The sequence below is a fragment of the Hyaena hyaena genome, unplaced genomic scaffold (genome assembly GCF_003009895.1).
Source record: "Hyaena hyaena isolate Hyena2069 unplaced genomic scaffold, ASM300989v1 scaffold_23, whole genome shotgun sequence".
In the NCBI taxonomy this organism is placed as follows: Eukaryota; Metazoa; Chordata; class Mammalia; order Carnivora; family Hyaenidae; genus Hyaena; species Hyaena hyaena.
Genome location: NW_024080655.1, coordinates 3,316,581 through 3,332,876, shown reverse-complemented (window position 1 = coordinate 3,332,876; position 16,296 = coordinate 3,316,581). Strand labels below are relative to the sequence as shown.

The following is a 16,296-nucleotide window of genomic DNA, read 5'->3' as shown; positions in this document are numbered from 1 at the left end:
AATTCTGGGAATGCAGTTAGCATTTTTGCTCTGTGATGCACAGAGCGTTTTCCGTGTATGACCAAGTTTCTCTCCTTGGAGGGGAGTCCAGGCAGCATGACCCTGTTTTTTTCTTTCTTTTTTTTTTTTTGGCAGACAGGGCGATGAGGCCAGGAGTGTCTGTCTGGCTCATACAAAGTCAGAGAGGGAGAGTGAGCAGAGAAGGGGCCTGTCCAGGCAGGATGGGGAAGGGAAGAGAAAGAACAGAGTGAGCACTGAATCCCTGAATTACAGCCCTAGAACCTGGGAATCATTCTCCGGGCTCTGGGAATCATAAAGGGATTGGGCTGGTACATCTGAGAGATGGTTTGATCCAATCTGTCATCAACTCTAGTAATTTTTAAAAATTCCTATTTAGGTAAAATAGGGTTACAGTAAAGTGCATGCGGTGAAGTGCGTGTGCGGCTCCAGTGTGCGGCTCAATGGTTTTCTTCTTCTTTTTTTTTTTTTTTAATTTTTTTTTATTTTTAAAAATCTTTCAGAGAGAGAGCACGAGTTGGGAGAGGGAGCAAAAGAGAGAGGGAGAGAATCTTTTTAAATGTTTATTTATTTTGGAGAGAGACAGAGACGAAGTGCAAGTGGGAGAGGGGCAGAGAGCTGGGGGGACATAGACTCTGAAGCAGGCTCGAGGCTGCGAGTTGTCAGCACAGAGCCTGATGCGGGGCTCGAACCCACGAACGGGAAGATCGTGACCCAAGCCTAAGCCGGACATCCAACAGACTGAGCCACCCAGGTGCCCCTTGAGAGAGAGAAAATCTTAAACAGGTTCCAAGCTCAGCGCAGAGCCCGACATGGGGCTCATTCCCAAGACCCTGAGATCATGACTTGAGCTGAAATCAAGAGTCGGACGTTCAACCGACTGAGCCACCCAGGTGCCCCAGCTCAATGGTTTTCTTATTACACTGTGTGACCACCATCTAGATTGGTTTATGTATCCATTCTTTTGTGGATGAGCATTGAGGGGTTTTCCACTTTGGGTGCTTGCGAATAAGGCTACGCCGCACTTTCGAGGCCACGCCTTTTTGTGGGCACATGGGTGTGTGACAGAGTGGACGCACTGAAGTGCACAGGGCGGGCGCCAGTTTAGCTCTCATGGGTGCTGCCTCCTAGAGTGGTTGTGCCATTCGACAGTCCGGCCAGCAGTGTGGGAACATTCTAGTCGCTCCACCTCCTCCCCACGCTTGGTATCATCTGTCTGTTTGATTTTAGTCAATTGGAGGCTCGATAATGATATTTTTAAAATCATCTTTAAAAAATATTTATTTTGAGAGAGAGAGAGAGTGTATGCTTTCAAGCATATGCACACACGTGAGTAGGGGAGGGGCAGAGAGACAGGGAGAGAGAGAATCCCAAGCCCAACTTGGCACCCCATCTCATGACCCGTGAGACCATGACCTGAGCCTAAATCCAAAATCAGATGCTCAATCAACTAAGCCAGCCAGGCGCCCCTCGAGAGTGACATTTTAGTGTGTTTTTTATTTGCATTTCCCTGGTGACTAATTATGCCAGAACGTCTCCATATGCATATTAGCTATTTGGGTACCTTCCGTCAGGAACCATCCTTTCTCTTGTCTAATTTCAACTGGGTTGTTTTATTGTCTTCTTGTTGATTTGTATGAGTTCTTTATATATTCCGGATATGAGTTCTTTATATATTCCAGATACAAGTCCTCTGTCATTCATTCGTATTGCAAATACTTCTCCCAATCTGTGGTTTGCTTTCTCACTGGTCCCCAAGTGCCCTCTTTCCGTAGTTTAAGAAGGAAGGGAATGAATGTTTATTGAGAGCTTGTGCCCAGCCTGGGGCTCCGCACATCTGACCACCTCACCTGATGTTCATCACACCTCCGTGGGGTGGGTGTCACACCCTCGCCCTCTCCACACCCCTACGCTTGACTGTAAGGGGCTTAAGGAACTGGCCCACCATCTCAGGGTTGGTGAATGACTGGACTGGATTTCTCTGATCCCAGAGCCCCCTTTCCACTTTGGGCATCCTCGGAAGAAGAGGTTCCCACCTTTCTGATAATACCATCCTTAGTGCGGCCCACCATCCACAGCTAAGCAGAGAGGCAAGGTCTGGGAAGTCCACATCTCTTTGCCTTCCTAATTTGGCCACCTTGTTTGTTTGAAGTGAATTTCTTGGCATTGTCAACTAATTCACATTCCACTGCAAATTCAAAGGAGCTTCTAGAACATACTAAAAATGTTGGCACCAGCTGGTATGTGGAATCATTCTTACTGCTAATACCTTAAATGTAGAATTCCCTTAGTTGATAAAGTGCTTCCACGATGGTTATCTTATTGCATGTTTGTTAGTTGAATCCGGGAGGTCAGCAGGGCAACAATTATGAGAGAGATCGTGTCTAGTTGAATTTTGCTGAAGACTGACCCAGTCCTGGGCAGGCGGACACAGTTGAATGAGTTGTACACTTGGGCATTCAAAGCCTAGTGAATAAGGCATCTGCCTTAGGTCAGTGTCCAGTGCAGGTGCAGGAATAGACTCATTCCTAATTAGGTGAGTTTTTCCTCGGGCACTGTGCTCAGTGGACATCACAGAGAACAAACCAGAAACAGTCCCGGCCCTCATAGAGGTTGTGGAGATGAAGAAAATGCAGCTGAGGGCACAGCGGAATAGTGGCCACCTTGCCCTGGGAGGCTGGAGGTTTCATACAGGGGGCAGGGTGTGAATTGGGTCTTGAAGGATGAATAGGAGTTCGTGAAGCAGGATATGGTATTTCAAACCAAGACAACTGCGCGGACAGAAGCTTGGATCCGCGGCTTCCCCAAGATCGCCTGGCCAGGAAATGGGCCAACCCCTGCCTGAACCCAGGTCGTTTGCTTCTCAGCCCTGCGTTCTTTCTGCCCGCCCCCCCCCTCCAATGCTGTCTCCCTTGACCTCAGCCCTGCATTCTTTCTGCCCACCCCCGTGCTCTCTCCTTTGGTCCTCTGTGGGGCTCACGGTCCACGCAGAAGTGAGTGAGGAAGCACAGCTGGTGGCATTTCCACCCGGCAGGCTGAGCTCTCGCTGGTGCCAAGCCCAGGGGCTGTGCTGTATGTGACTCGTCTAAAGTGCGGGCTTGCTGAGGACAGTAAAGCGTCAGCTTGTGGGGCTCTGTGACTCTCGCAGACGCCTCCTGGTCTTCTGTGCCTCAGTTGTTGCATCTGTGAAATGGAAATGGTAACACAAGCTATAAGTGCTACCACTGGTGGAGTCTTTGCTTTGTGCCAAGGGGTAGGTGCGCTTATTATTTCCATTTTACAGATGAGGAAACTGAGGCTCAGAGGGACTACGTGAGCTGTCTAGCATCTCACAAAGCCGGCAAGTAGCAGAATCGAATCCCTCCTCGCTCCGAGTGATGCCCGCATTCCAGCTCAGAGTTCAGGGTTCTCCCGCTCACACCTGTGTCCCCACCCCCATCTCAGGCGCCTGCCGAGCCTCCGGATAACGAACGGCCGTGTCCCCGCCCACTGGAATTTTGGCTGGCTCTGTGATTCGATGGGGGGAGCGTGTGGCAGGGGCCTGGCTTCCGAGAGGTTGGGGTCCTGTGGAACCTGGTGGTGGAGGTGCCTCGTGGAGCAAAGCAGCACGGCTTGGTCAGGGCTTGGCGGGTCCCAGGAGCCTCAGACATTTCCCAGAAACGGCCGGCTCTGGGTGTGTGCTGCCACCGGCCCGGCCGAGAGGAAAGGGACTTGCATTTATTATAAACTGTGAACCAAGGTGGGCTTCCTGCCCTGCGGGAAAACAGGTAGAAGAGGGCCCTCCGTCAGAGGGGCGGTCTGCCTTTCCTCTTCCATCCCACAGTCATTCGAGGAGTTCCCTCCGGGGCAGGGTCAGTGCCGGCGAGGCGGAGATGAACCAGCAGCCCCAGCCCCTCGCGAGTGAACCCAGCCCATGAACAACCCCCGTTTATTGAGTGCTTGCTGCATGCCAAGCACAGAGCTCAGAACTCTGCGGGGATTAATGTTGTTTAACCCTGACAAGGACCCTGTGAGTGTGGTTACTCCCTGCAGCTGGTCGGTGGGGCGGGGGGGGGGGGGGGGGAAGGAAAGGCCTGTGCAGTGCTAACTCTAGCCGGAGGCAGGAGGGGGGGCTTGCTGTGGGAGGGGAACAGGGCTGCGGGGCTCCGAGGTGGAGAGAAGTCCAAGGAGATTGGGAAGGGTGTTGGGTACAGGATTGGCTTTTAATCAAGGCCCCCGAACACTGGGAAGGATATAGACAGTGAAAATGGAGCGAGAGGGCCTTCCTGGAAGAGGCAACAGCAGAAGCTGTTGGTAGGAAAGCGCATGGTAGGCAAGCGCGTGGTGGCCAAGGTCACAAAGACCAAAGCGTGAATCTGGAATCACACTAACCAGCTCGCAACCCTAGTGTGTTACATCCTCCCTCCCCCCACTTTCCTTTTTCTTTTTTTTTTCTTAATATTTTTATTTATTTCTAGGAGAGAGAGAGAGATATTGTTTGTTTTGGTGTGTTTTAGAGAGAGTGTGATTCATATTCTGAAACAGGCTCCAGGCTCTGAGCTCACAGTCAGCACAGAGCCCGACGCGGGGCTCGAACCCACGAACCGCGAGATCATGACCTAAGCGAAAGTCGGACGCTCAACCGACTTAGCCACCCAGGCGCCCCTCTTTTTTTTCAATTGAGGTGAAATTCACATGATGCAAAATTAACCGGAGTGAACCCTTCAGTGGTATTCAGTGCATTCACGTGGCTGTGCGACCGCCATTTCTATCCAGTTCCGGAACATTTTCATCCCCCCAGAAGTAAACACTGTACACATCAAGACCCTTCGTCCCAGCCCTTGGCAACCACTCATTTGCTTTCCATCTGTTTTTCTGGGTTTACGTATTCTAGATATTTCGTGTAGATGGAATCATGCAGTATTTGCCCTTTTGTGTCTGGCTTCTTTCCCTGAGCATCGTGGTCTGGAGGTGCATCTACATTATAACAATATGTATCACTACTTTATGTTCCTTTTTGCTTGCTGAATAATAGTCCACATTGTGGATATACCACATTTGCCTGTTTATCCATTCACCCATTGATGGACAGTCGGCCTTTTTCCGCCTTCAGGCTGCTGTGAGCATACGTGACAGGTCTGATCAGCCCATCTTCATTCCTTGGGTATAGACCTAGGAGTCAGATCACAGGGTCATATGGTGATGCCATGTTGAGCGTGTTGAGGATACATTGCCTCTTTGAAACTCTGTTTTGACATCTGTGGAGTGGGGATGAGAACGGCACTACCTCATGCAGGGTGGGTGGGAAAAGATAGGGGGTTGAATGGTGCCCGGTGCCCAGGGTGGTGAGCGTGCCATTCACATCTCCAGATACATTAGGGACAGGCCGTGTTACGAAAGTCTGGTGGCTGTGGGAAGGAAGGCTGAGGGCGCGGGGGTCTCCTGCACCTGGCTGGGCTCAGCTCTTCCCCTGCGCAGTGGGATCTTTCACCCGTTCTGCCCTTTCCCCACCAGGAATGGGGTTGCGTGTCCTGGGAACCAGATACCCTTCTTGCTTTGGGGTCCCCGCCCCCATTGGACCACCCTCCCCCTCAGGGGAGCCCCCCAGCTTGTGTGCTTTCCCCCATTTGCTGCTTATCCATTTCTCCCCTTCTCCTTTCCTAGCCTGCTGTGAGGCTGCTCAGGCTTGGCAAACAGCAGGGGCTCTCGAATTAAATTAACAGGTAAAAATTCCCATCCCTGCCTATTCTCCGCCTGGAAGAGCCACAAAGCCTGTGACATAATGGGGCTTGGGGGTGGGGCATGGGATGAGCCAGCGACCTGAGAATCTCTGAGAGGGAGAGAGCCTCCGGGCTGGGGCTGGAGGAGAGGACCCCGTGGCACGAGCGAAGCACCCCAGGGGTCCCGCCCCTCCCTTCTTTCAGAGCTGCCTCCCCCCGTCTGTCGTCCCATGAGCCATATGGCCCAGGAGTCACATGAGCTAAGGAGGGGGAGAGTGAGCTTTGCCCAGGGTGACCCTAACCACTGGACTTCCCACCCCTTGTCCTTCGCAGTGGTAGTTGGGTGCTTTTTGTTAGTGGGAGACAAGTGCTGGGACCCAGTGGCCACGCGGAACTGAGTTCCGATCCAAGTGCAGCCGAGTAGGAGTTGCAAGTGACCCCGGGCCAATTATAATCTGTCTGAGCCTCAGCTTCCCCATCTGTGAAATGGGAGATAAACCCTGGTGGCTGGGCTGGTATTCGATGAGAGCAGGAGGGAAGGTGGGTTGCACGCACGTCCTACGTTCTGGGTATCAGACGGCAGCGGGAGTGGGGGAAGCAATGGTCGTAGTCAGAGGGGAGGGGTGGAAGGTCCTGTCACGGGCGCACAATATCTCAGATTTGACTCCTGCTGGTCATTGAGTCTCGTGACGGCAGGCCCCATGTCTGTCTCCTTTATGAGCCCCCTTTGTGTGCGGGCAGCCCCCCAGAAGCAGAGCCTGAGGGGCCGGGCTCATGTACGTGAAGTGACAGTGAGGCCTGGGGTTCAAGTGCAATCTCGCTTAATCCGGATCCCAAAGGTGCCCTGGAGTTTGAATGGCATCACGGGGCTTGTGCCCAGCATTGTGTCGGGGCTGCGGGCCAGGCCTGCGGCGGGGACGGGGGTGTGGCCTCCCAGGCACCCCTGCGGGAAGTGGCTCCTGGCTGTGACTCCCAGAAGGGCTGCGGCTGGAGGCTTTGCAGCCAGCGCTGCCTGGTGGAGGGAGGGCTGCGCCATCTTAGGAAAGGGGTCTGGAGCGGCTGCCAGAGGCCCCGTAACCCTGACTTTGGAACTGGGAAGAAAGCACGCATCAGGTGCCGTGCGGACAGCAGTTCTGTAGGGACTGGTGCACAGTAGGCCCTCAGCCCCCGTCAGGCGGGTGGAGTCGGGCTTCCTGCTCTCGCTGCCTGGCCTGCGTGGAGACCCTCCCTGGGTGGGGTCTCTTCCTGCCTGGCCTGGCCCAGATGAGCTCGTCTGCTCGGTGGCTGGCCGACTGCCGATCCCTACTCACCCCTGTCCCCAGGGCTCACGGAGGAGAAGGCATTGTTCTCAGCCACAGACGGAGAAACACAGCCAAAGCCTCAGCCTTGGGGTCAGTCAAGGCCTGGGATTTCCCCAGAGGTGTTTGTCTCCAGATGAGTGAGTTACTCCCATTGTTATTTAGCAAGGGACACATGGATATGTGCCACTGGTAAGAAGTGACACGCGTCAGGGGAGCCTAGAGCCGTGATGGCGCCGGGCTTTCCCCATGGCCCCACGCAATGACCACTGTTTGTCCGGAAAGCTAATGTCGGCCCCACAGCCACGTCTGTGGGTGCCTCGGATGTGGTCAGAAAGGCCCCCCTTCAGGGCTGGGGCTGCTGCCAGGGGCCTGGGAGGGCCTCCCGCTGTCCAGGGAGGACCAGGACAAAGGTCAGCCACTTCCCAGCGTCCCTGCCAATGGGAAGATGGCACAGAGGGCTGAACGAATGGCCTGGCTGGGGCTTCCCCAGGATGTGGCTGGAGCTAAAATCGTGATACTAATAATAGCTGCCACTTATCAGGGCTCGCTCGGCCCCAGACGCCGCGCTGGCCAATCTCCTTGTGTCTTCTCATTCCACTCCGGGAATGACAACTGTCATTGTCTGTCCCCAGTTTACAGATGTGGAAACTGAGGCTCAGAGATGTTCGCACAAGGCATCAAGGTCACATAATGAGTGGTGTGTGGATTCAGCCTCACCTGTTGAGCGCACAGGTTCGTGCACGCGTATGAGTGAAGAGCCAGACCGTGGCAGGGGGAGGGGGCGCAGAGGTCCATGGAAAGTGGAAGGAGCTTCTCTCCCCCATTGGCTTCATCACAGCGGGCGCACCCCGGTGGCCTCTGAGGGACAATAGCTGCGTCCTGCAGTGTGCGCCCCGCCCCGCGGCTACCTGGAGCAGGCAGGCTTCCCGCCTTCCGTCTCAGCCAGTCCTGCATCTGCTGCTTTGCCTGTGCCCTTGCCTTGTGGCTGAGCGGGGACCTGTATGCATACCCCAGGCAGGAGAAATAGATGGTCCCATGCTCCCTGGAAACCCTTTCATCAGCTTCCCGGGGAGGGGCTTCCGACTCCCAGTACCGACGCTTGAACTTCAGACAGAGGAAGAAAGCCCAGGACGTGGATGGTCTCCATCGGCCCCTCTGTGAATTCCCTTTGGCTCCCCGTTGGCCCAGGCTTCTGTCGCAGCACCTGGGTGCACCTCCTCCCCTCCTCGCTCCCTTCCCGCCAGGGCCAAGCATAGCCCATGTGCTGGGGCCCACAGCTGCCACGCTCGCTGAGGCCGCCGTGCCGGTGCCTTGGCCTTTGGAGTGCCTTTCCTCCTCCTCTCCACCACGCGTGGAATGGATCCTGCCCGTCCAGGCGCCTCCTGCCCCATCCTCACCCGCTGCCGTTTGTTCTAGCGTCCAGGTGTAACAGGCAGCTGAGGCTTCGGGCATATAGCAGGGAGTGGTTAGAACCTCCCCTGTCCCTGCCCTGTCCCTGCCCTCTCCCAGCGCAGAGCTGCGCTCCGCCTCACCGCAGAGACCGAGCCAGAGTCGCTCTCCCTTCCCCGGTGCCTCTCACAGCGACTTACACAGTAGGCGCTCAGTGAGTGTTGGCTGAGGGAATGAATGAATGATAAATGAATATCACTTTACTGCCCTCAGTTGAAATGTTTCTGCAGGCCTTTCTCCACCTGCTGATCTGGTACTCTAATGCTTTGGGCATGCAGTTTCTATACTCCCGGGGTTTAATATTATTAATGATAATAATAATAATAACAAAGTAGCTAACACTGGTCTGACTCTTCCCATATGCCAGGCACCGAGCAGAGCGGGCGTTACATCTACAGCAGTGCCAGGAGCCAGGATAGCCCTATTTAAAAATTACTTTTCATGGGGCGCCTGGGTGGCTCAGTCGGTTGAGCGTCTGACTTCGGCTCAGATCATGATCTCACGGTTCGTGGGTTCGAGCTCCGCATCGGGCTCTGTGCTGACAGCTAGCTCGGAGCCTGGAACCTCCTTCAGATTCTGTATCTCCCTGTCTCTTGGACCCTTCCCTGCTCACGCAGTCTCTCTCTCTTTCAGAAATAAATAAAAAAACATTAAAAAAATGTTTAAATTACTTTTCATGTTTATTTACTTTTGAGGGAGAGAGAGGGAGACACAGAATCAGAAGCAGCTTTCAGGCTCCGAGCTGTCAGCACAGAGCCCAATGCAGGGCTCACACTCATGACCCATGACCCATGACCCATGAGATCATGACCTGAGCCGAAGTCGGCTGCTTAACCGACTGAGCCACCCGGGCGCCCCTATGATAGCCCTATTTTATGACTAAGAACTGAGGTCTCAGAGAGGTTAAGGCACTAGTCCAAAGTCACACAGCCTAGTCACAAGCAGACAGGATTCCATCACCAGTGTTCTGACTCCAAAACCCACTATCTTACGTTTACTGAGTGACTGACCGAATGGCCCACACAATTTCATATTTTGGTAACTGAAAGTATTGATGCACACTCAGAAGTAGCTGCGTCAGCCCCACTCTGCTACCATGCACACACCATGCCCACACGTGCACACATGTACACCTCCCTTGGCTCTTTCTCCAACATGCGGCACCCATGATCGAGGCTGTCCCCATGTCCCTTACGCTCATCTCTCAAACGGGCCACACACTAGCCCTGAGCTGAGGCTCCTTATACAGTCTCTTTGCTTAGCCAGACATGCCGTTACTGTGTCCTAAAAGATCAGCCATTTCTAAACACGGCTGGGTTTAGGGAGGACATTTGTCAGGGCAAGTCGGAGACCAGGATGGTGTAGAAATGGACACAGATGCCTCTAAAATCTAGCAAGACATTCATTCATTCTTAATCAAAAATCTAGGTGCTATGCTATGCTAATGCCCTAAGGAATGAAGGAGGAAAGTAGGGCATTAGTGACCTGGGGCCTGAAATACCAGAGGGGGATGTGGGCCTGGCTGCATAGGCAATGGGGAGCTATAGAAGGCTGTTGAGTGGGAGAGGGGCCTGGTCTGAGCTCCACTCCTGAAGATCTGTCTCCCTTGCCAGTAGAGATGGCATGGGATGGGGGCAGAGGGGAGACTGTGTGGAGGCTATGGTTGCGGGCCAGATGAGACAACCAAAGACTGGATTAGGGAGGTGAGAGGCCCCCGGAGGGAGCAGAAGTGGGAAAGGGCCGATGTGAGGGGCCATGTCTCAGTAGATGAGACTGAGCCATTGGGGGAGGGGAGGGGGAGAGAGCAGAATCCAAAAGCCTGAATGGGGGACCCTGTGGTTAGGAAGATTTGTGGAGGGGGCCATTTCTGGGTAAAGCATAACAATAATGGGTGTTACCGAGCCTTCCCCTCTGCCGGGTGCTGTGCTAAGTGCTCTGTGCCTTGTATCACATTCAGTACTCAAAAGGAACCCTGAGGTAATTACCGTTACCCTCTCCATCTTATACATGGGGAAACTGAGGCACAATGAATGTGACCGGGATCACAGAGCCAGTAGGTAACTGGTTGAGCTAGGATTCAACTCGAGGCTGCTGCCTGCAGAGCCCCTCCCCCAAAGATAACCCCTGCCCCATCCGCAGGCCTGCAGGAGGCCATCTTCATTCTGGAAAGGACGCGCATTCCCATGCTGGGGACACTGAGCGGAAAGGACCCGGACGATTTAGGGTTCCCGTTAAAAGGGACGTGAGTGCCGCAGCCTACCTCAGCTCCCTGTTCTGTGGACAGCAGCCCAGGAGATTAATGTGAGGGCAAGGGAGGCCGAGAAGGGAGGGGAGGAAAGAAGAAAAATTGCTGCCCATTATACCTGTCCTCTGGCAAGGCCGGGGAATTAGCAAACCCTCAGCAATAAAATACTTCGTTTCGGTGTAATTGCAAAGTAATTATGTGGTATGGGTTGTGTATTAATCGCGGTGATTAATAACACCCAGGTAGTAATTAAACATCTGCTTCCTAATCGCGTGCGGGCTGAAGCTGAACACACATGTACACACGCACACACGCACACATGCACACGTGCCCGCACCACAGGCAAAGCTCCCTGGCTCCTGTGGTGCTCATTCACTTGTGTGTGTGTGTCAGTGTGTGTCTGTGTGTGTGAGAAAGAGAGAGAGAGAGGCAGAGAGCCAGGCCGGGTTAAGAGACCTAGCGTTAGACTGGGTTTGAGGGTCCTTTACCCCAGCAGCCAGGAGAAAGTTCTTCTGGTAGGAGTCACCAGGGCTGAGATCCTGGTAACGCCCACCCAGCACCCCTAAAAGACCCAAATTGAATGATCTGATCCCAGAGGCTGTAGGAACCAGAGCAGGATGCTGCCCTGGGCACCAGGAGCCCTGGTTTTGGCTTGGCTCTTCCCCCACTTGCTGTGTGATCTTGGAAAAATCACTCTCCTTCTCTGTCCCTTGGATTCTAGGTCAGTAAAACAAAGAAAACTGAGCTCAGAGGCCTCCGAGGGCCTTTTCAGTTCTTCTGTACTTAGATTCTAATTTGGTTTGGACTAATTAGGAATCGGAGATGATTTAAATTCAATACATGTGATCCTTAGTGAGTAAACAATTGGAAATAGTTCCTTCCTTTATGACTTCTCAAAGACTCACTCATGAGCAATGAGAACCCAAGCTAAAATCAATAGCTTTTATTTTTCAGAGAGAGAAATTGCAGCTTCCTTGAGCGGCTGGACATTGCAATTCATTCTGGTATTTTAAAATTTTTATGTTTATGTTTATGGACTGCCATTAGGTGATATGGATTCATCCTGAAGGTTGATTTTTTTCATTAACGTAACTCGTTTTACTTATTAGTTCACGTTTATAGCTTGGGTTTAATAAGCGCACAGTGCAAAAGTCATAAAGCGTCCCTTTTCTTTAGCAATATTTTAAAATCAAGACTCTTCTCTGAGTCACCCAGATTTATTTGCTCATAACTTGCTTCTCTGTGATTTGAGGCCCAGCACTGTCAACTACAGCCAACCATTTGACTTTGAGCTTCAGTGTCCTTTTGGGGGGAAGGCACCACTAATTACTAAAAGCAATAAAATGCTTAAATTTTAGAAAGCATGCATCCAACCATCACTTACTGGGCTTAAAGTGCTTCGCATATTATCAAGTTGAATCCTACATCCCTATGAAGTGGTTTTACGTTTTTTACTTTTTAGAGAAGAAAGAAGGCCCAAGAGGTTCAATGACCTGCCTGAGGCCATGAGTCGGTGGCAGTGGAGAGTGGGCAGGCAAACCCTACGGGCCTAGATCTGTCTTTCCTCCCGCACCCATCTCCCTGCCCCCTGGCATGTCAGTTTCAGCCCCCACCCCACCTCCATCATACCTTTACCACCACCCCTCCCCGCCCCCCGCCACTTCTACCAGGTTCAGCCCATCTCGCTCATCCATCTCCTCATCATCTGCTTCCACCCACCTGGGCCCCTTCCTGCTTCTCATCTCCCTGAAGCACACCTCTGCTCTATGACCATCAGTGGCTCCCCATTACCTGTGGACAAAGTTCATCTTCCTTGTCCTGGCATTCCAAGACCTTGCCCATGCAGCCCCTGCCTCCCCTTCCTGCTTCACTTCCCACTCTGCCCCAACAGGAAAACGCCCCGGCTCATGGTCCGGAAGTCCCAGCCCACACTTGGGTACTGCCGCGCCTTTGCTCACCCTGAGCCCTTTGCCCACAGCACCCTCCTGTCATCTTCTATTTAAACCTGACCCCTCCTCCAGGAAGTAGGGAGGCACCTCTCCTGCGTCTGAACTCAGAGCTAAGTGATGAGCCCTCCTTGTCACCTTGACCTGTGAAGACAAGGGCATTGTCTTCTCACGCCCATAACTGTGAGCCTCTCTGAAGGCGTAGTCCGTGCCTTGAGCATCTCTGGCACCCCTGGAGTCCCAGGTACACGGCGAGTGTTCCATCAGTGCTCACCAAATGAGCGCGTGCCCGTGCTGCTTGTGGTCCCAGGAAGGAGAGCTTCTGTCTTCTCTGTGGCTTCCGGGGCCAGCCCAGCGCAGCCTCAGGGAAAGACTCTGCCCGGGTCTATCACCTGTCGACAGCTCTGCCTCCTTCCTTCCTGAAGGCTTCCTTCTGTCTTCCCAGATTCGTTACATTCCTTCTGGGTCAGCCATTTACCGCCCCCTCCCTTCCATCAGAGTGTGCCTGTCCCAGGCTCCGTGTACTCAGCTCGCTGCCGCGTGAATGGCCTTCTGGTTTCTGGCAAATGAAATCCAGACACCATATCAACTGCAAATCGTGGCAAAGAAGACTAGACCCGGGGGGGCTGTCGACCACTCCGTATCGGAGCTCCAGGATCCTCGATTTTACCTATGAGGAAACTGAGGCGCAGGAGAGCGGAGAAGGGGAGTTCCATAAAGGCATGGGCTGGAGGCTCAGTCAAGCCTCCCTGGGGACTCTCTGTTACTTTCTGGGTCATCTTGGCCACTGGGATTAGAACCGCGGCCCCATCGGAGGGCACAGCACTTCACAGTGTGCATGCACTTGCCCTTAGTGGTCATCTCCACAGCTCAGCGGGATCTCACTGAGGCTCAGGCAGGTCGCAGGGCCAGTGGCTGGTGGCAGGGCCGGGGCTGGACCACAGGGCTGACTTGCCTTCCGCTGGGGCAGCTGCTGGCTTCCCTACCTGCTGGCGGCGGCCCCGTGCCATCTGCAGGTCCTGTGCCCTGGCTGGGGCAGGCAGCCCGAGCCAAGGAAGAGGCGGGCCAAGATCAGGACATGCCACCCTCCATGGCAGCAGGGGAGTCGGCTTCTGGGCATGTGGAAGTCAGGGGAAGTGATGCAGGGGAGGCCCAGCTCACAGCCTGGAGAACAGGGCTTCCCAGGCTGCTGTGGGACGGCCTGGGCCTTCGGGCTGCCCACTCCCAAGCCCTGATGCCCCTCCGCCACGCCCTGCCCACCTGGCATTTCTGGGCCCAGACTCAGGGCTGGAGCATCACTGGACAGGGACGCACACGAGGGCAGCGTACGCACATTCCCACATGCAACTTCCTCCCCTCGCCGTAGCCACAGTGCTGCTCACCCTCGCGTGCCACCACGCTCGTCCACCTGCGTTCAGGACGCACGTGACCCTGCGTTTCCCTAGTTCGCATTCTACTTTAAACAGTCTAGGTGGCGGGCGGCTGCCCACAGTGATCTAGAGCTTCTGCTCTGAAATTGGCTGCGGGTTCAAATCTAATCTGTGCTGTTTAACGGTCATGCGTCTGCCAAGGTTCCTAACCTCTCTGAGCTTTAGCTTCTCATCGGTAAAATGGGAATGAGGCACAGTTAGGATCAGATGGGGAAATGGCGTGAAGCACCGACCCCAGGACTTTTCCGTCTCATCTCCCGCTCGGCCCTGATAGGCGGCCCTGGCTCGAGGCTCCCCACTTGGGTATCTTGATGCCCTTGCTCACCCCGCCCTGCGGCCCACAGCACCCTGCACTCATCTCCATGCACACACATCTGCCCCCTCCTCCAGGAAGCCTTCATGTGCCCGCTGGGGCCATCCATGCACAGTCATCAGGAAATTAGAGGAGAGTGGCCTTATTTGGGCAGCTCCGTCTGGACGTTACTAGAGCCGGGCTTGGGAGCTGACCGTGAGAGGTTGTAGGGACTGCCAATGGGCCCAACACCCCCTCTCACAGATGGAGAAACCAAGGCCCCACGACGGGGAGCCTGTGCCTGGGTGCTTACCTTAGTTAGTGTGGCATTCGGACTGGAACCCAGGACCCCTGCCTGCAAGACTCGGGGACGGAGGGTCCATTGCGTCCTCCTGGGAGTGAAGACCCCCCACCCCACCAAGGGTCTGTCAATTGAGTGGGTGGTCTGCATCTTTCAGTATGTATGAGGAAGGGTGGGTTGGGGTGGAAATGAAACATGGAGGCTGTGCGTCCCCCAGATGAGCCTCTTCTTCAAGTATGTGTGGGGAAGAGGCCGAGAGAGGCTGGGACGCACCCATCATTCAGATGGAGGCTGAGGCAGGGACTCCAGGTGCCTTGGTGACGCCGTCAGGAAGGCCTCGGGGCACCGCACACTGCTAAAACAACCCCCCTTGTTTCTTGAGGCCACTTCTGTCTCTCTTTACCGTACCCCTTCCGAAAACAGCCGAGAACTCCACCCCTCCTGGGGAAGTCACCCCCCCATCCCTAAACGCGGCTCAGTTCTCGCGAGAGCGGGCTGCCACTGGCGTGCAGAGTGCTAATGACATTTGCATTTTGCCCACTGTTGAAATGTGGGCTGGGCGGTGGGGATCCCGCAGGCAGATATTCCGGGCCGGGGCCCCCAGCTGCTCTGTGAGAGGCAGCGAAGAGGGAGAAAGGTGGGGGCAGAAGGAATGAATGATTCGGTGGAACTGAGATTTTTGTCTGAAGACTCGCCAGGGACACTGAGCAAACCCCAGTCCAGGGCTCCCCCTCCCTGTGCAGCCCATCACCGTATTCTCCTCTGCGTCACATCCCTGACATTTATTGAGCGAATGCTCTGCCATGGGCTTCACAGACATATGGAAGTCATTTTAACTGCCTGCAGTCTCCGAAGAGAGATGCTGTTATTATCCCTGTTCGATAGACGAAGAGACTGATGTTCTGAGTGGACACCAGAGTACTAATCCCAGTGGTCCGCTTCTGGAAGAAGAGTGCCCCAGCATGTGGCCGTGATCTACCTGCCTCCAAAGGCCATGCTTCTGACCGCTCTGGGCAATGACTCTTGTACCTTGTTGGGGTCTGAACACAGCTAGGAAACAGTTCTCTGCTCTAGCCTGTGACCAGCGGCCGTCTGACAGTATGTGGCAGATCCCAGCCCTGTGCCCGGGCTGCACGTCCGACCGCTACAAAGGAGGGTGCCTCCTTGGAGGGAACACCCAGCCACAAGTCGGGAGGGACGCAGGGTTTAGGCCCCGCTCTGCCACCAACTTGCCATGTGACTTTGGACTTGTCCCTGCCCTTCTCTGGGCTCCAGTCTCCTTGCTGGTAAAACGAAGCCCCAGGCCTGGCTACATCAGGAGCGTCCCAGGAATACACTTTCACTTGAGGAAGGAGCTCTCCTCCCATGCACTCAGACTCTGGGGGAGTTTCCACCCGCTCACTGCAGCATATACATTTACGTTTTACATCAAAGCAAACCGTGATGCATTTGTCGCGCTTCCCCGCTCTGCAAAGGCCGCGGTGCTAGACGCGGTGGGTGTGATGCTTATGTACTTTTATGCAGGGCGTACACACACAGGCCTGTGCATATCTTTGTGTCTTAGCCTCGTTTCCGGCCAAGTTCAGGTGGGACCGCTAGCTACTCCGATGCATGA

General features: G+C 54.3%; 1 protein-coding gene across 3 annotated transcripts in view; it reads left to right on the top strand.

Moving 5' to 3' along the window:
- TSPAN18 (tetraspanin 18) overlaps nt 1-16,296 on the top strand; it is a 167,781-nt gene that overhangs the window by 104,786 nt on the left and 46,699 nt on the right. The gene's annotated exons all lie outside the window — the stretch shown is intronic.